This window comes from Lathamus discolor, chromosome 3, assembly GCF_037157495.1.
Source record: "Lathamus discolor isolate bLatDis1 chromosome 3, bLatDis1.hap1, whole genome shotgun sequence".
NCBI lineage: Eukaryota > Metazoa > Chordata > Aves > Psittaciformes > Psittacidae > Lathamus > Lathamus discolor.
In genome coordinates, this window is record NC_088886.1 from 30,569,082 (window position 1) to 30,589,999 (window position 20,918).

Here is a 20,918-nt window from a genome sequence, read left to right on the forward strand (position 1 = left end):
CAAAGCATAGGCTCAGGACAGCACAGGGCATGTGCCAGCAACAGCCCATATGTTTCCAAGGACTCATCATTGACATTACTGTCCTACATCCTGTCCTACTTTTCCAGAGAACTCAGTACAGTCTGCCCATGAGGTCAAGAAGTTGGAGAGAGATCACATGATACAATGCTGCAAATGCCCAAGATGCAGCCACTGCAGTAAGCAGGGAGAGGGAAGGTGAAACAAGCAAGTCACACACTTGGCACTTGAGATGTAAGAGGCCTACAGTGTGTCATTGTAGTGACTGAGTAACTCACACCAGTGAGAGTGGAGACAATTCCTTCCCTTCCACCCATGACCTCCTCGGGTGGCCTTTTTTACTCTCCACAGATAAATACCTGGGTCTTGAGGTGTCCCATTATCCTGGGCTGGAGGCACACAGTAACAGAGCACGTTTGATTTTGTAGCCCACTTGACCAAGGAAGGAAAGAGCTGTTTCAAGTCTCTGCAGTCCCAGCTCTATTAACTTAGCTTTAAAGAAGAACTTGCTTTCCAGTCAGGAGAACCAGATCAGCTGTGGGGTTCAAGTACAGACTTCCAATCAACAAAGGAGTTTAGCTTTTTGCTCAGGAGACTATTGCAAATGAAGGAAAGGTTGGTGTTTTAGTTATTAGGTGGAAGTTGGGAGAGCTAGCATCTGTCCCTATCTTTAACCAACACAAAATTCATGTCAACACTGCTGAAAAATGAGATTTATGTTAACAGTTCTACATTGTCAGGGAAATGGGTTGGATAACAGCATTTCATATTTCCTAAGCTGCTGAGATGTGAAGTCACCAGGAGCCAAAGAATAAGATGCAGTGCACTACACGCGTCGGTCCGCTAAAGGGAGCTCCAGGCTCAGAGCTCGGCGCTGGCTCCCATTTAAGCGAATTTCACCAAAAACGTTTTCTATCCTCTTGCAGTAACTAGGTACATAGACTTAATGGTGCATTTACAGGGACATTTGTGAAATGTAATTCTACTCCTTAACTTTAGGTTTGCAATACAGGAGCTACAAAGTCTTTTGGGAACTTAGCACCTTGAGACAGCATAAGGCTTCTATAGCATATCACTAGATATTTCCTGGGAATGTCTTCAAGATACATTTTATTTTGGAGCTGAACAGTCATAGGTACTTACAGCCTAAAGTACTTATACCCTAAACTTGTCAGTATAGACTCAATAAGCCCCAATCCCATTCATCTCTTTTTGATGAGTAAGATTTTAAAACCACTACTATGCATCACATTCAACAACACCTAAAACAGGAACATGCAAGTCTGCAATAAAGTACATCTCTACTGATTTAATGTGAACATCTTTGAAGGGGTGATGCATTACATCTGAATATTTTAGAGTTACAAAGCCGAGTTGCAAATCAGTTTCACACTAAAGCAAAAACCAGTTTCAGATGCCCGTAGCATTGTCAGTGCAATCAGGGCCTATCAGAACTGATATATTGCAACAGATAAGCAGGACAGTTTAAACAGAAACATCCACTGGATTGTTACCAGGAAAAAAATGCCAAAAAATCCCAAAATCAAACCAACCAAACCCCAACCCAAACCAAAAAAGCTCCCCAAGCCCCCTCAAAAAGCCCTAGTTGGTTTGTAACAGCAGTGTAATTTAAAATTCAAGCAGCTTCTGCTGTATGTGGCAAGCACAGCCTCATAATTTAAGTATCTTTGAGGGAAAAAAATCAAAACCTTTAAGGATCTCCATAGGCAGAGCAACAGTTGAGAAAGGCTGCATCTGGGGCTGCGGACCAGGCAGGAGAGTATTCCACATTTTGTTGAAGTGTTTCTAGTGGGTGATGAAACTATAGAAGAAGCTGCTTTCCTGATAACAACAGTGGTGCCCTTCCCAAATTTTGCTGGCTCTTCTGAGGGAGCTCTGATTAGCCAGTTTTTTTTCTGTCACTGCTGGAGTCAACTGTTTATTAGTAATGAAAATCCCATTTTCTACATTCTCTTCTAAAATATAAATAAAAATCCATGGACTTGAGGTGTTGGTCAGAAATGGGCTACCTTGAGGTACTTTTTGCACATTCTTTGTCTGACAGTGGAATCATGAGTCAATAATATTTTCATTATTAATTATTAATTTAATTAATTAATTTAATGCAAAGAAGTATGTACAGTGCAGAAAGCAGTAGGAACAAGGAGGCAGTCTCAACAAGAGCTGAGAAGTGTCTGAGAGGAAGAAAATTCCCCTCACCAGCCTGTCTGTTATGCCAAGCCTGTGACTGTATAGACACAAATTTGTGAGTATGCCAGACAACTCATGATTCACTTGCTTCTAGTTCCTGCAAATATTTACAGGGAAACAGGAACTTTGTTTTTCTTAAGGGCTATTTACTCTAGCACTGGCTCCTCACCTGAGAAGCCATGCTGCAGCTACAATGAAGATAAGCGACAGTTTCTCTCCCAACTTTGATGAAACCCCAGTCAACTCCATCCATGTTGATGGCCTGCAGGTTTCTCGGCCACCCGTTAGGAAGAATAAAATCCTCCGATCAAATCCAATAAAACCCCCAAAATCACAGACCCTGCACTTAATAAGATAGGGTTATCTGCTGCTAACCCTGGCTGGCTGCTCCCCATGGGGCATGGGTTGATGCGGCACCAGGAGGGAAGTGGGGAAAGAAAAAACTCCTTTAGTTCACACTAGCGCAGAGCTCATTATGTGCCCTGCTGCCTATTGCTGCGAGAGGTTAGAAATGCTTCTTTATTTTCCCTGCCCTAATGCACTTGCTGCCTTCCCCATTCTGTTTATTTTGTGCCACCAGAGCCGTAGCAATCAGCTGTGTGAAGCGTTATTCCCCAGCCTCCTTTCTGAGGTGAGCGCAGTCCTGAAAACAGAAGCAACTTCCAAAAAAAGAAAAAATTACTGCCACATCAATTTCTATTCAAATCTCTTGGCAGATTTCCTTAGTTCCTTTGCTGGAGACCAAGGTTCACTTCCAGCTCCCCAGCCTTCAATACCTCAGGACAGTGAGTGCTGGCACAGACTGAAACCTGGTGACCTTCCTTTGAGAATATTAAGTCTTGCTGGAGTTTCTGTGAGGTTAATCGATTCCACTCAGCCCTCTTGTGAAATCCTTGGACAGGAAAGAATAAGGAGAGAAAAAGCCAAGGGAGAAAAAGCCAATTCTTATAGCCTCAAGATTGCTTCAGTTTTTATGGTGTTTGTCTTAGTCTCACCCTTGGAAAATATGCTCCTAGATACTCCTATTATTCCTTATATAATATAAAAAACCCCCCAACCAACCCATGATTATTGAGCCGCATCTTTAATTTGCCAAGACCACCCAATCTGTGCCACATTCGAAAAGCTATATAGCAAAATACATGCAACATCATATCAGTGTAACATCATGTCAGTTATCAGAACTGCTCGAGATGCTATCTTACCTAGAGCTCCCAAAATTTTGTGAAGAGATTTATCTCGTAGAGCTTGACACCCCAAAACGCAAGTGCAAGGAAGCTAGTTCAAGTGGTTATAGTCACATGGAGACTCACGTGTTAAGCTCTGGCCCATGGAGCCATACAGGCAACAATGAGCCTGATCAGCTTGCCAAACCCTCTTTCCTCTTTCCCACAGTTGCCAACTCAATTTCTGTTGAGTGGGCACTGACAAATGCAGTTGTACTGAAAGGCCCAAACTCCTTGTCACTTTGCAGCAGCTAGAGCTCACTGGTACCTCTGTATTTCTCCTGATGGGATCCATAGACTGACCTCCAGGCTTTTCTCACTCTGCCTCTCATCATGAACTGCACTGCACCTGTGGCAGTAGTGAACCTTTATCTAACATGAATGTTTCATGTGCTAAAATATTGAAGAAAGTAAAGTGTTAACATCACCTTAGCTCCTCCCTGAGTAAACTGGTCTCCAAAAGGCTGTCCTATCAAAAGCACTGATCTTATATAAAAATTTGGCCAGACTTAAGCTGTGTACAATATTTAGTGCATGAGCACTTGAGTGGTGTACACACAGGTGGGCTGAAATGGGGTCACTGGCCTGCTCAGGACCAGCAAGGACCATTGGTGGCCTTCAGGGCCCTGTCATATACAGAGCTGCAGAACACACAATGAACTGTTGAAAACAGCGGATCTGATCAAAACAATTTTTCTGCTGCCAAAACATCCCCATTCCAATGCCCGTGCCTTGCCTTCTGTGATCAGTGCTGCCTTTGATTTGACCAGGATCACTCTGTCTTACAGGTCCCTAGCCAAACTGGCTAGCAGCTTCAGCAGGAGAATCCTGCAAGCAGCAGAATAACTGGGCAAGTACTGCTAGCACATACCAGCCTTGCACAGCACTCAATCCATAAACAACAGTATGAACAAAAATACTTCAGTTTGGACACCTGAAAACCAAACTGGGGCACAAATATATTTCAATCAAGAAGTAATTTCTAGAATGCAGAGTGTTCCCTAATTATTTGCCACTGTTCACAAAATTATACTGAGAGCTGCTACTAAACCTCATCACTTTCAACCCTTTGAAATGCTACACAAGTGTCACATGAGTAGCTGAAATTTTGAGCACCAATCTTTCCATTCATTCAACTTAAAATTTTTCGGGTTTTTTTTCTGTTGCGGACACTGATCAAGAGTGCTATATAATCTTTGGATTCGTCTGTCCAACAATCATCTAATTAATTAATCATTGATAATTAAAATGACCTCCTTTTGACTGATATCTGATCTCAGAAAGGTTCAAAAGAAACTTGACACATGTTGTGTCATGTTCCAGCATAACCTACTACAGGTATGTTATAATGTTATGCCACATCTGGTTTCCAGAGAACAAAATGAACCCAGGGGCAAATTGAAGGAGGAACCAGTACGTTGGAAGCAGTTCAAATATATGGTAATGTACAGGAGCAAGTAAACTTCCAACGTACTTGTAGGACCATCAGTAACCCCAGAAATGGCATTATTTTTAGATATGTCTAAGCAGGGACATCTCATAACACTGTATTATCTGTGCAACACCTGCTGTACTTAAGTGCTAGAAGAACCCTTTTAAGGCAATCTGACTAAAATCTCAGCTAAACTGACAAGAAGTATTCCTCAGATTTTGCCTGCACAAGCACGGAAAGCCATAGACAGTGTATTTGAGATGTGCAGACCGTAAGGGAAATGAATCAGCCATCATAGATCTTCTGTGATTTTCTTAAGCATCTCCCAGTCTTACATGGTAACTGCAGATCGACCCACACTTCTTGATCCCTGTGGGTTGAAGGAAAAAGTTTCAGGGTTCCAGGTGCCTCAGATGAAACGTCACCATGAGAAGCTCAATTCTCCAACTACAATAAATACTGCTGTTCAGGGAAAGCTGCCACCTCATCATCCCCCAGCCCCACCCCATCCGCATCCAGCAGTCCAAACCTCAAAGAGTGAAAACAACATGCCTCAAGGGTACACAAGTAGTCAGCCCTCATTTGCCTTTCCTAGGTGTTTTCTTCTCAGGAGTGCTTTTCTTCCTGGGAAAGTAATGCACAGTCCTGAGACCACCCTTTACATTCATTATAAGGCAGTGACAGCATTTACTTCTCTCTTCATGGATATTTTTGTCAATTTGAGGAGGAAGAGCGTTCTATGGGAACAATAATGTCAGCTACAGAGCTGGAGTCCTACCCATCTCACAGTAGCACATTTCCATTGAGCTGGGCAGGCTGACTGGTGAAAGCAAAAATAAACATTTACATTCATTTTATGCTGAGGCTAAGCAGGAGCTTTTTAAAAAAACATGAAACACTAGTGAACCAAGGGGTTTAGGGGCAGAAAAGCTATGCAACTGTAATAAGTTGTGGGTCTCCTCCCTACAGGATATTGGTTTTCAGTATATGATTAATAACAAGAAAACTGTATCCTGACTTTGGGGTCCGCATGAGCATCCTGGAACAAAAAGGGCCATAAATTAGCATCAATTATGTATTAAAGTTCCAATTAACCTGTCTGACACTGATATACTTTAACAAGGTACACTTAGATAAAAGAAGCAACTCTCTAATTACTTGGAACGGGACCTCCTGACCCATTCTGCTCTTTTATCCCAATGTCAACCTAATGAGGAAGGAAGTGAGAGGTAGGAAACCATGCATAAGGCAAGGCTGTAGCACCATAAGATGCCCCCAGGGAAATGCTTTTACCTTCTTAAAACTGCCAATGATTAATATTTTATTGCTCTCAGTGCCTTTTAACTGCTCTCAGAAGAAGTGGTTTTGAGGCTGAAATTGCTAATATTCATTTTAATGTGGAAATCTGCCATCTAATGAAGGTCTTGGTCACCCATTCCTGCTCTGTAACACATCATGCACACAGTATTTGTGGTGATGGCACCCAGGATTCCCATACACAGATTGAAAGGGTGCTTCTTGAAGTGAAGTATCTTAGTCCAGGCAAGAGGACTAAAACCACGATTAATGTACACCTTAACCAGAAGAGTTGGTTTAAGCATATTTTTCAGCACTATGCAAAGAGTAAGGGCAAAAGGTAGACCCGTATAAAACCTGTACTGCCAGTAGGGAGAGCTACAACTAAATGATGAATAAGGATGTAGTCAGGAAGGTATATACAGAGTATCTAATAAGGCACATAATTTTTCTTCCTTTTTATGTTGGTTGAAATAAGATAACCTTGGATATTCAGGGGGATAAATCCACATCCATCTCCTGCCCCTTAAAAATTTAATAGTTGCAGAGTGTATAACCAGGCAGTTTGGTCATGTTCAGTTCTGTTAATTGTTGAACATTTCTACCTTAGATTGACTGAACAGACTGTGAACAGATGCAATTATACAAAGTGCAAAGAGGGCTGGAGTTTTTTTCTGGTGTTTGTTGTTTGGGTTTTTTTTCCCCAATCACTTGAAAATGTGGTACTTTACTGTTGAATAACAGTTCTCCAGAACAAGGCAATTTCCTTAATGAGAGCTGTATAAGAACTTGTCCCTGAAGAACAATCCTTTCTCAGTGCCAATCCTTTCTCTGTGTCATGTTATCAGCACTGTAAATGATTTTCAATTAATGATGACACTGTCTCCTTTATGGTTTTCCAATGAAATACAGTTGGAGTTTTCACTTTCACAGTTGATCTCTGACTAGCCACCCAAGCCTTACTTCTGTCCTCTTGGAGAAGAGGTATTGGTGGAATCCAAAGGCACTTCGTAATGATAGTCACAGTCTTCAAAACTCACAGGGAAGCAAACTCAGCGCTGGGATTTCAGCTGGATGACTCCTCCAGCAAGCACTTTCCCATGTCCTTGTAGTCAAAGGTTACCTCACATATGCCATTGTCAAAGCTTAACTTAAACATGTTGGGTCATACTCTTCCCTAGATGGAATTTCACCGCACATTGGGGGAGATTCTCCAGTGCTGCCAAAATGCACAGCACTGGAAGAGAAGCTTAGCAGCTCCCGGGCCCAGGTTTGTGACTCCTTTCCCAGTGTGGGGCTGTTGGTTGCAATGTGCTCCATTAGCAAAAGCAGTCAGCAGACAATTGCCCAAATTACAGCCTCTTCAGCACAACTTTTAGTGTTTCCTTGCTTTAGTTAGGAATTTTATCTTTATCATCTTCCCTGTAACTTCGAGCAGACCTGCCAAAGCCAGAGGAGAATGAAGACAGAAATGTAAAAAACAATTGTGTCTCTTAGAAGTTGCTAAGAGGGTCAGAGTCAGGTCACCTGAAGGATTTGAACAGTTCAGCAATGTCCCAGGCTAATGCTGCCACATGCATTCTTCCCCTGCCCTGCATTTTCTGGAAGAGTATGTCTGGATCATTCAGATGGCTTGCGAAGATGGAAAGTGAACTTATACAATTAATTTTGGACTTTTGTGACAGCCCCAGTTACTTCAGTAATCCCTTGTGGAAAAAGACACATCCATAGTTAATACATGATGCATATGCCTTGATCTATCTCCATTTAAACCAAGGTCTTGTCAGACATCTGTGGGAATTGAAGCAGACCTACAGACTTTTATATGTACACCACAGGGGACTGGCTCATGAGTCTCTCGTGGTAAACATGGTACTTATAGAGTATCCCATTCACATAAGTGACCTACTTAACGGTTGCATGTTGTAATTGTTGCTATTTTGATGAGAGCAATGTGATCCTTGCTGTTCTGCTTTGAGTAAAATTTAGCCTTCTGGTATAAGAAGTAGAAAATTTTACATCCGTGTAATAGAGAACAGCCATATACATTCAGAGGGGGATTTTCAAAACCATTCATCCCTGGCATGAAATCAAACATTGATAGGACAACAGTGAGCTCTTAAAAGAAAATATCCTGCCCAAGGTATACTAATACATAAAGTACTTTGTTGTGAAGCACTTGTAGGATTTGCAAAGCAGCACAGCTGCCGAAAAAATAGAAGCAAAGCTAAAAGTATACATCCTCACCTCTACACAAGCAGCCATCTTACCGTTACCGGAGCTGTGTCATTCAGACTACACATCATGTCAGGGCACCATTTTTTTGATCCACACACGCTCCATTGTTTCAACAACCCCGTCAATAAGACAGAAAAATTTTCTAATCGACTGCTCGGTGTTTCCAGAAGGAGACTACATACAGAAAGGTTTGTGAAGAGTTGCAATGAAAGCCTGCAGGCAGAGCTAATGCGGTAACTTGTAGCACTCAGCAGCTCAGTGTTTGTACATGTAATGGGGTAACTTGTAGCACTCAGCAGCTCAGTGTTTGTACATGTAATGGGGTAACTTGTAGCAGTCAGCAGCTCAGTGTTTGTACATGTGCAAACGCATTGTGAAAAGTAACTGCAGAAAAGAGGAAAAAAAAAATAAAAATCGCACTGCTTTGCTCCTCGCAGGAACACGGTCTCTTAATAAATATCCAGGTGGCTTTATTCTCTAACACACTAGAAAATGGGCCAAGGATCTGGGGAAACAGGAGAATTCTCTGTTACTGCTCAGCTGCAGGTATATAGGAACATTAAGGAGCACGGTCTTCTCTATTTCTTATTATTTGAAACAAAAAGTCCAGTTTCTACTGGAATATCACTAATGTAAGAAGATGATAAATGACAGCACTTCAGCATTTTTGCCACTTTATGCTGCTGGTGAAATAAATTCATCATCTTCTCTGTAAGACTTGCTTTGAAGTGAACTGAGGTGAAATCCACCACAGCATATTCAAAGAAAAACATCCTTTCAAAATGCCATCCAGGGGAAAAAGCTAGTGTTGTCCTTGAGATCTTATCTCTTTTCCTTCCAGCTTTAACCCTCCATCATTTTATTCAAAGCAAAGTATCATCAAATCTCAGGAAGAGCTATCCTTATCAGCTAGGGATGTCGTGGTACACATGCCTCTATACAGTAGAAATACATACACACTCTGGTTCCCAGTTCAGATGACTGTCCAATGGTGAATAGTATGTGAAAGCCCTTCAAAACTCCTCAATGAGCCAACTGTGACAGTTTACTCAACCTTTTGTAACTCCTCTGACCCTGCCTTGTTCAAAGGAAGGGTTATTTCATTCCCTCCTTAATTCCCCCTACTCCCTCTTTTAGAGGAATGAGAGAAAATTTAAGTGCCCTGCTTTGACACTCAGATTGCTGCTTGCATGCAGACAGCTGCCTCCCCAGTTCTCCCCTGCACTGTCAATATGCTCCTCTTGTGCCAAGACAAAATTTATAAATAGATTTGCCCAGTCAGTAAGCCCTTTCTCTTTAGAAAGACAGGGATTCAGGCAAAAAGAGGATTATTGATAACATGCAACATCTTTATTATGGCAGAGGCTGCTATTGCTACTATGGTTAAGGACCTGTCAGCATTTCCATTGTAAGATTTATTTTTATTTTTTTTTTGTACAAGGGTTTAACTTGGCAGTAATAATTTACATGTACATGAAACTGGATTTTTTCTTCAAGAATTTAGCAAAAGGGTTAGACACAGGACTCTCTCCTCTACCCCTTCCCAATTAACAATTAATTCAGTGAGTTTTAGAGCTTCTCATGTGAATGTGCCTCTCTGTTTTCTGAACAGTGGAGAGTAACACCTGATCCAGCATCAAGGAGTATAGATCAGAGGGAAGAGCACAGGACAAACATATAGGGCCCACATCCTGTCCTTATTAGCAATGGTGCTTGCATCACATTTGGCAGTTACAAGAGTACATAGTTTTGGCTAGCATCCCATGTTTTCATCTATGAAAAAAACAGCCAAGGGAGAGGCTTAAAAAAGTCTTTTCAAAACCACCTCATTTAGGTACTTAATTTTTCCTGCAGTGCGTGCTGGTAGGACAGAGCAATCTGCCAATAGGTGAATGTATTATATCTTGGGAGTCACCAGCACCACCTCTTTTCCCTGGTAGCCTGCGCCTTTCTCTTCAGCCTCTGGCAATCTGCTTAATTTCTGCACTGCCTCAATTTCAGCATTCAGGATGGAAAACAGAAAAACTCATGCAAATGGTTCTGCACGCAGAATTCATTCTGCTGCAGCTCAAGCACCTGCTGGCAGGAAATAATCCGTCTCCCTTTGACTTCATCAGTAATTAGCCCGAGTGCAGAGCCATGGCTTGTTATTGCAGAATTGCTGGCATCCATAGACTTGCAAAACTTCAAGGAGTCTAAGCAGTCTTGAAGCAGTAATGTGTCCTCATGAATTTTCTCCTCTTCAGGTTAAAAAAACCCAAACCCAACAACTAACCAAGAAAAAAAAAAAAAACAAAAACCAAACCCCCCAAAAGAGGGGAATTTCATGGGTTTCCCACTCTTTATAGGAAAAAAAAATTGTGGCACTGAAATACAGCCACTTATTTTCAGTGAGATCTGTGGGAAAAAAAAAAAAAAAGAAAAAAGAAAAGGTATTAAATGAGGGCTGCAGGGGTGGATGGAGGAGTGGCAAATATATTTTACTCTGCCATGCTTCTCATTGGGATGCTCTATGTCTTTTTCAGACATTTGCCACAGAAGAACATTTTGCATTCAGGCTCTGAATATCTTTCCCAGCCTCAAGTCAAACCCTTAATGTTGTAAGAACATGGGCCTTTTTTGGGGTGCTTTAAGCCCACCAGTGTAAGTTGTGTAAAATCCTTTAAACACAGAGTACAAAATATTCTTTGGCTTGTATGTCAACATTGGTATTTGTGGTCAACTGAGTAGCATCTTTTGTTCACCGACTTGTACAAAAGAATACTACTACTCTGTTTTGGCTGTTGACAAGATCAGAAAGTCCTACTGCCCCTCTGACACACAATCAAAATTTAAAGTATTACATTTCTATCTACCTTTACTTTTATGACATGAAGGTTTAGCTAAGACTTTGACACCATGGAAACTAGACACAGGATATGATCCTGTTCTATCTAAATATATCGTCTGACTTTCAGCCTTTTATATTTCATGAAAACTGCTCTTTAGCTTCCTCCATCTATGTAACTTTTTTGGCCAGCAGGATCACCTTGCACCCATCCTTTAGGTTTCATCACCAGAAATTACCACTTCAAGAGAGAATCACATACATTGAGTGCAGGGGAGGCAATTCAAGAAACCAGACCATTAGGAAACTTTGATGTAGCATATTATTAGGGTAATTCTCTGAAAAAAAAAAAAAAAAAAAGTGTTAAAAGGAAAGCAAGTTTTAGCCTTCATAAGTGCCAAATGAAGGTTTAATTGAGAAAAGCAGATCAGCTTTTTCCTTGTGCTATAACAAGAACCGACTGTCCATTTCTTAAGCTACCAACTCCACTATAGATCTTTAGTATTTCTTATTACCATCTTCAGGCATTAGTTTTTATGGCCTCTTATAGCTTGCAATCATAGCACTCATTTATGCTTCCTATCTACAAGGTTGGGCGTTACTATGTTTTTCATTTTTTAACTAACAATCTATCCCTTATAGCTGGCTCAAACCTGTTTGGGTAAAGGAGATAGGAGGGGCAAGTCTGAAATGTAACTGGATGAAAATTAATTTTTTATTTCAGTGGGGATTCTGATAGCTACAATTCTGGAGACAGAAAATTTATATCTCTGTTAAAACCAGCTTCATGGGCTGATGGGGGTTTTCCTATGACAGTGAAATAGGATGCAAATGGAAGCAGAGTGAAGAAACTTAATATAGTTATCAGGTAGCACAGGTGCAAGTGCTCAGCATGGAAGATGGGGCTGCTTTCCTTTCCACTCTAACAAAGGCAGTAAACATCCCTAGGAAGGCCAAAAATAATTCCCCTTCCAGACAAACAAAAATCAGTATTTCTGCCCACCATGGGCTAGCCACCTATTTTTAAACAGCTTGGTTTAAATGCCAGCATGTGTTATTTTGCCTGCACATGACAACTGAGCTGATAGCTGAACGAAGCAGGCAAGACATTCAGGAGGAGTTGGACCAAATGTCTTAAATTTTTGAACCTGTCTGTTTTGCCAGTGACCCATACAGTGAGTAGCTGTGTCAGCTAATCACTTAGCTGGCCACTGCTGACAGACAAATACCTTGCGGTGACATCTGATGGAATTGTTACAAAGCATCGACCTTTTAGGGGCTTGTACACTTTCAGAGCTGCAGATTGTCCCGCACACATTGCATGCGAAAGCGTGGCGGCTGTGCACGAAGGTACAGCACAGCCCTAACCAGTGCCCAACCACACACATGCAAACTCAGAAATGTTCAGATGAATTCTTTCAAGAGAAGGAATTTGTGTTTACTTGGGCGATTTTATTTTAATCCACTGATGATGATTAACTGATTAATAATATCAGTCATCAAAAGCAACAGCATCTTTTCAAGGAGCATGCAACAATAGCTAGCTGCTTTTGTGGCTTTAATTGTAAAAGCAAATAATTACATCCTTCTCAGGGCTTGAAGAGAATTGCTTTCAAGTGTAAACAAAAACTATGAAAATAAAATTTTCTAACACAGCACCATGTTTAAATGGCCAATTTAAATAAAATTAAAAAAAAAAAATAATCTTGCAACAGCTGTGTTTCAGGTGCATATTTAGGGACTAATTACAGATATGGACAGTACCCAGTCACACGAGGCTCTGGTCATCATCAGGGTATCTTTACCCATGAATGGATTTGGCCCATGTCATAATTTTTTAATTTTTAATCCCTACAGGTCTCCACGTGCAATGCTGACCACACTGGGAGGAATTCAGGTCACCTCGGGACTGAGACAATTCCTCTGTCATATACCCTACAAACCACTGCAATGCCTCTTTCCAGTTCTCCCAGCACCTGACAAATCTCACATTCTTTGTGCACAGTGAAACAGGGACTTGTTGCAAATTCTGGATGCAAACCATAGAGGAAGGCAAAGCATGACATTTGTCATTTGTCATGCACACCTTTTATATTCTGACGGTATTTGGTGCCTGTGACTGATCTATCTATAACCTGTGCAAGCCTAACACAGATCTCCAAGGATCATCCAACAAACCATACCTTCCACCTGACACAGACAGCAGGGTTATTATGCCAGCTTTCTTCTACTTTGACTTCTCTGGGGTCTGACCCAATCCCCCCAAAGAGGCAACAGAACTAATGGACTAGAGCTGGATGGAGCTTTGCAAACAAATGATACCCCAATTAAGTAAACAAATTTTGAAAGTTTGGTCTCAAAACTCAAGTGCTTTAAAAGCCCATTTTTAGACGCTTACACAGGAAGGGGCTTGCCAACTTGCGTGTGAAGTATGAAGTGTATATGGAGCATGGAGTTAGACCAAAAGTCCCTTTCACATCAGCAATCTTAAGCACTCAGCACTGAGCATTGTTGCTTTAAATGTTTCCAGCTCCTGAAGCAATTCCAGGCAGACACGTTGACAAAAGAATAATTTTATCAGCATATGGCTGATCACAGCATCCAATTCCACCAGTATGAAATGGCCCCATAACATACACTAGCATTTCTGTATACAAGTGGAACAGATGCTGTAGAGATCAACATAATATCAGTTTAATTAATTCTAATGTCAAAGTCAAATGCTTCCTTATTTCCAGTTGACACATCCCTAATTTTGTGGTTGGCTCTATTAATTTTAAAAACAGGAGAAATTTGATTCCGGACTTAAACACTGAAGAAAGACCTGATGAAATGCAAGAGAAGCACACCTCCGTTTTCTTATCTTCTGTATCTTTTGTATATAACACTGAAGTCATAACATTGTCCTTTGTCCACGCTTTGTTATAAAGTGTTTTACAGACAGTTTTACTTTTACAAAGCAGACCCTTTCATCTGTTACTGTGAGCAGTCCTCCTGCATAAATGCATAGCAGCATCATGGAGCTACAATGAGAATAGTTAAGACTGGAAAGGATCTTAAGATCATCTAGTTCCAACCCCCCTGCCACAGGCAGGGACGCCTCACCCTAGACCATGTTGCCCAAGGCTCTGTCCAGCGTGACCTTGAATGCTGCCATGGATGGAGCATTTAGCGCTTCGCATTGCAGATGATGTAATGGGCCAGGGGTCTAGAGACTTGGCTACAGTCCTCACTCTGCAAGTAATGTTTTTCTGTCAGGAAAAGGTACACCCATTGGACCTCCTCAAAATCAATTTACCACTAAAAAAACCTCGTTATATTAGAGTGAGATTTCATATCCCACAAACTGAGATAAACAATCAATATTGCATGATTCCTGCCCCAAAACACCTAATGGAGTACAGCAGATGAGCTGTAGAGGTGTAGGAGAGGAAATGCATGGCCTTGGACAGGTCACTGATAGCACCAAGCACTATCTGCATATTATAGTACTGGAAAGGCTGGACATCCTGCATCTCCCATCAGTGCCCTGCTCTCCAGGTCCAGGGAACAGATACGGGAAAATCAGCAAACTTAAATACATTCAACATGCAAACATTGTACCATGACTTCTGGTCAGGGAAGTTAAGCAATTTGTTAGCAAAACACTTCTAGGCAAGACTGACACAGTTGTGGCCTGGGTAGCATTTGTATTGTCACAACAGCAAGAAGAGGCAGAGAGTGGTGAGTGATTGCTTGCTGCACAAAGTGTTATTATGCTAAAGTGTGTTTAGCAAATGTTTATTCCACAGGCAGGAACTACTGTTGCCTGTAGTGGTCACTTAGGGCTGAAACCCAAGATTTCAGTGATTCCATTTGAATGCATTTGCTGAGCACTGGGTGACATTCACCAATACAGGCAGCTTCTCAGGTTTCAGCAGGAACTAATCTACCATCCTTCTGCATCTATCACTTCCAATGACCCAAACTAAAGAGCATCATGCACACCCTGCCTGCTCTGACACTCAGTGGGATATCACCTCACAATTAGGACTCTTCATCCCAATGTATTTCATTAGTAAGAGAAGATGGTGGAAAGGACTCTGCACATGTTGGCAAACAAAGGCAGCCCAGATCACAGCAGGCACCACCACAGAAACCCCTCACCCCTCCAGCAGCCCCCTCCCATCTTGAAACAAAGGTTGAGGGGAGAAGTGACAGGGAAGGAGGGAACCCTTAGCAATTCTTAAGCAAACACATTTGGAATGAGGGTTAAGTTACTACACATGTCAAGGGATTTCTTCTTTCCTCCTCCCCCTCATGTTGCCAAACTGTTGATGACCACAGGCATGGAAGCCTCTCAACAGGGGACCAGCAAACACCAGAGGCAAAAGGATGGGGGTGTTCGTTGTGCAGAGGAAAGCATCTGAAAAGGCACATCCTCCGTGTGCTTTTGTTTGAGGGCTATGCTTGACTAACAAATCCTGTTACACTAAGATTTCAGGCTGCAGATATCCTAACAAAAACAATACCAGAGTACTGTCTGTACATCCAAACGATTTCAGGGAAGAGCTGTTAACAGCAGGATGACAAACACCACAGTCCTTGAGCTTATGTGTGCAAATCTGAAACAACTCCTTGCATTAGGGTATCACACAGAAAAATCCCACAAATCAAACACAGTAATACCAAGTGCTTGTATAGCATGTTTTACCTGCAGCTCTTGGAGCGATTACAAAGAGAAATGAAGAAGAAAGGCTCATTACAACCATTTCACAGATAAGGAAACTGTGGCACAGAAAGGAAGTGATTTGTCCTGCAGCCCAGTGGAGGAACAGGGCAGTCAAGTCAAGCCTCTTAAGTCCCAGTCCGATGCCCTCTCCACTGAACTATTGTAGCCGACTCTGACCCTGCAGGAACTTCACACTTGTCATTATGCTTTACACCTTGATCATGAGGCTGGGTGTCTTCAAAGCACTGCCCTCAGCTCCTTGGCCAGGAGAGGAAAAAGCTCCCATGTACCTAATCAAATATAATTGCCATTCCTGGAGAAAAGAGATTCCTTCTCAACTCCTCTGGATGATAATTCACCCTGTGTTCAGGTGTAAATGTAATGCTATATGTAAGCCAAGATAAAAGTAACTCCTCTGACCACTTTTAACTTAACATCCCTTATGCAGTAAATTTCATACATAGCTATTGAAATAGTGCCAGGAATTGGCTGTAATTTTGTTGTCTATTCATATAGCTTCATATAGCAGTTTTAGAGTAGTATTACTAAAATGTAGGCTCCAAGGAAAGCTTGTTTAACAACAAAAGCCTTTCACTTTTAAACACACAGATTGCAGAGGATTAGTTTAACTACCGAACTGCAACTGGGGGATCAGCTTCCAAGAAGGCACTGGCCCAGCACAGATCCTGCAGCCTTCGAGGCTCAGGCATAGCACTTCTATCCACTCTCGCTGCAGTTACATTGCATGGGAACAGAGAAATAGCCAGTACAGGTATATGGGTCAAAATCAGCACTTTAAAGTTAACCTGGAAAACAGTAAATCACCAGTGGAGATTCCAGAACATGTGCACAGAGTGCTTGAAAAGAGGGATGCTGCTTAAGAAGTCATCTGCAGTGTAGCTCCCACGATAAGCGGTGGGGGTTTAGGATGTACACATGAATACAATCTCATGAGACAGATGAGAGCATCCTGGTGGGTAGACAGCAGGTTTCTTCCCTGTGTTGCTACCAAAAGGTCAATACTGTGACCGAATCAGGCAGTTAAATTACCAGACATGAACAGTTAACAAACGGGGCCAGGGAGGAATGGATGTTTTCCCTTAGGTGCCTTGTGTAAACTTGCAGCCTGCTACACACTAAAGGTGGCCATAGGTGACTTGTAATCCAGGCCAAAAGCAGAAAATCACAGGATTAAAAGTGGGTGGTCAGATCATTCAACTTGCAGGGGGAAAAAACCCCATGATATCTGCTTGTAGACGACAAGCAGTTTTGCAGGGAACAAAGAAATCTCTCTCACAGAAGAAATTGGTCTGCCAGGAACTGAGGCCATCTAGCTCCTCACCTCCCCACAACCCTCCCCATATCTTCTCCTCTAAAAGGATCTTTTCTGGGATTCAGGGAATGCGTGTTTATAAAATAGTTCCATTCAATTAGGGCACAGAGTACAGCAGCTTTATATCAGAGGCAACCCAGAGCGAGTGCTCTGTGGAAGTGCAGGTACATGGTAATGATGACAACCCTGCACTGGTTGTAGTGTCATCACCTCTTATTCTTAATCAAAAGGCTTCCAATCCCTTCTCGACGTGTGCACTCGGAAATGAAGGGACTGCTGGAGAATCATTTGAATGTGGCAGCCCTAGATAATGATGAAACGAATAAAAGGCTGACTTTTTTGTTTAGGTCTGAGGAAGAATTCAGGATTCCTCTCGTGAAAAAGCAGCAGTTTAATAGCAGCGAGGCACAAGGGCTTCTCGTTATCTGCAGAGGCTGCTGTAGGCGCAGCACTAATGGCCACAGCACGGGCTTCCCCAGAGCGCTTCCCACACCGCAGCTCCCTGAGGAGGTTGTGTGCCTGCAGGGTGGAGAAAAGCTGCTGCAAGACACTCTGCACAGGCCTGGAAAACAGCACTGGGCTGGAGTGCATGGGCTTTCCTGTATGGAAAGGGACAGAGGGCAGCTTTCCTAGGCTGTACTGAGCAATGCAAGCCATGCAAACCTACAGCTGGCCAGCTGAGTATGGTGCATTGGTGCCTCTACCTCCACCTTCTTGATCTCCTGCTGGTGTGGCAGCTGTGTAAGTAAATGTGATCCTGCGTGCAGTGGAAAAACAGTGCAAATCAGCTGTGGGGCAGGAATTGCTTCTATGGAAGCAACATGGAAGCAATCTTAGGCACATAACATCACTAGGCTTGGAAAAAGCTCATTGATAAGCTATTTGTTCTCATATACTGCCCTACAAGGTGGATTTTGGTATTAGATTTGCATGAAAAGAATGGAAATCAGCTAAGCACTTTGCTTCTCCCTGGGGGTCTTACATACCTCAACACAAACTTAATATCTCTTGCCATGTTTTTTGCAGTGTCTTTTGTATACTCCAGGAACCAGCCACTGTAACTCACAGGATCTTTTGTCTGAGGGAGGTCAAGAGCTGTGCTGAATGACCTATTGGATACCTGTCGGTTCTGTTCAGTGAATACCAATGCCATGCCAAGCAAGGGTCATAGAAAAAGCTTCTTGTTTGGTTGATTTAAAAGGGCATTATTTCAGAAAAGAAATTCGGGTAATGTGCTTTTCCAGTGACTTAAAAACACACAGAAATAACTTTTGCTTCTATTTAATTATTGGCCCCTTTGTCCTAAAGTAAAGTTTTTACTAAAAACACCCCTGATATGTGCAAAATTGCAATTATCTTTAGGGTTTTGCTCAGCCCCACTCAGACATTCACATTTATCTATACCAGAGCAAAACACACAAAACTCAAAACAATGTCTGTTTAATGCTAGTGAAAGCTGCTCTGTTCACCACAGTAACATTTGCCCCAGATGCAGAGCTAGCAAGGTCAATAGTTTCACTTTTTGTGCTTCAGCTACATTAAAATAACAGTTTGCCATTGCTCTCTATTACTATGTATGTTCAAAGCTTCATAAGCTATCATGAACAGCCTGATCTCTGACACACAAGACATGTTAACAACAGCTTTTTCCATTTAGAAGGCCAGCAAGAAAGGGAAGTCAGACCTTTCAATGTATGTTAAGTAACAAATATAAGATCTCCATGATGTCCTACATGATGAAACACCTTACAGCAGGTTAGAAAAGGAAGTATGTGGAATCAATACATTTCTTCTCACAGTTACATAGCTGCATACCTCACCACTTTTAACTTCACTGTCTTCAATCCAGCCCACTGTGTCCACAAGTAACATCACAGGGACAAGGCTATAGAAAAGCCAAGGACATTATAAATGAACAATGTGGTTATTCAGCACATACATCTAGGGTTAGGGCATAGTGACCAGTGATTTAAAAAGCCCAGAACACTGATAAGATTTCACTGCATAGAAATACCTGTTAGTATGAACACCTAATAAGAAAAAAAAGCTGATAAAATAATCTTCCAGAGAGCATGCAATAAACCTAGTCAAGCAGAAGTACAGAACATACATATACACATGATTTCAGGAATTTTTCTCCAATCACTACAAAAAAAAAAAAAAGGGAAAGAAAAAAGCTTATAAATTAAGACAGTTGTATTTGGTCTACATGGCGAGGTTTTGGTAGTGGGACATGGGCTGTAGGGGTGCTCCCCATGAGAAGTGGCTGGGAGCTATCCCCATGTCACACAAAGCCAGCTCTAAAACAGATCCATCAATAACCAAAGCTGAGCCTATCATTGATGATGGTGGCACCTTTGGGAAAACACATTTAATTAAATACTGCATAACAATTATAATAGAGAGAAGTGAGGAAAATGTGCAAAAGAAACAGCCCTGCAGACACCATGGCTGCTGAAGGAGTGAGAGGGTGTGTTCCAGGCAGGGAAGAATATGATTTAGTAGGCTGTCACCCAACACCCAACAGGAGCAGATAACCACACAGCACCAGGTGGATGTGCCCTGATGGAAGCTGTAGCCCATAGACAGCCACACTGGAGCAGGCTTTCCAGCAGGAGCCAGAGCCTATGGGGGGCACGTGCCATGCTTGAAGAACTGCAGCCCATGGGAAAGGGCCCACATTTGAGTAGTTTCTGAAGGATTGTACCCCATGGGAGGGACTCTGTGCTGGAGCAAGTGAAAAGTTCAAGGAGTAGAAGCAGTAAAGTGTAACAAACTGGCCACAGCTCCCCATGCCCCTATGCCAGCTGCAGTGAGGAAGTAGAAGAGTCAGGAACAGAGGAGTGAGGTTGAACCTGGGAAGAAGGGGTGGGGAAGGGATTTTTGTTTCTCATGATTCATCTCTATATTTAAATTGGAAATTACTTTTGGTTTTGTTTTGCTAATTGGTAAGCAAAAAAGGCATCTCCGTCTTTGTCTTGACCCATGAACTTTTTTAACACCTCATTCTTTCCCCCTGGCCTGTTCAGGAGAAGGAGCAAGAGAGCAGCTTGGGGGGCATCTGGCAGACAGCCATGGCTATTCTACCAGAACTACGTTATCTCCTACATGATAAAAAACAAAACAAGACTCCACAGCTCCCTAGAAATCAAGGATCACTCCAGAAATGTGGTTCAAACCAAGATAATCAAAACCATTGTCAAAAAAGATGAAGAAAAAATTAGACTTCAAACAACTTCTTTCTTTCACTGCAAACCAAGCAAATTAAAACATTCTACACAATAACTCTTACCTAAGTTCTTCTTTTGTCTAAAATTATTCCTGTGTACTCGCAACAAAAATGCCTTCTCTTTCTTTTCCTTCCTTTATAGCCTCTCCACTGTTCTTAGAGGCAGAAAGTTACCTCACCTGTGAGTTGAGGTAATAAGCTCAACACCTTCTTTTTCCATTGGTCTGCTTCTTCAGTTATTTTCAATGGAGCAATTAAAAGGCTTAACCAGCTGAAGGTAGTCTTCACCTGATTTGCAGGTGAAATACACAGCAAGGAGTCAGCAGATGAACATACATGTGAACTTCAGTCAGAACAAATCCCTGAGAAAACACTTGATCTTGGATCATAATAACTC

At 42.0% G+C, this 20,918-nt stretch overlaps 1 long non-coding RNA gene across 1 annotated transcript; it reads right to left on the bottom strand.

Annotated features, from left to right (window-relative positions):
- Positions 1 to 9,820: 9,820 nt before the first annotated feature.
- On the bottom strand, positions 9,821 to 20,693 carry LOC136010905 (uncharacterized). The gene is made up of 4 exons (XR_010611055.1): positions 20,585 to 20,693; positions 19,108 to 19,177; positions 11,511 to 11,586; positions 9,821 to 10,818 (listed from the first exon to the last, which is right to left on the bottom strand). It is a non-coding gene; the product is annotated as an uncharacterized LOC136010905 (long non-coding RNA).
- Between the last annotated feature and the right edge of the window lie 225 nt (positions 20,694 to 20,918).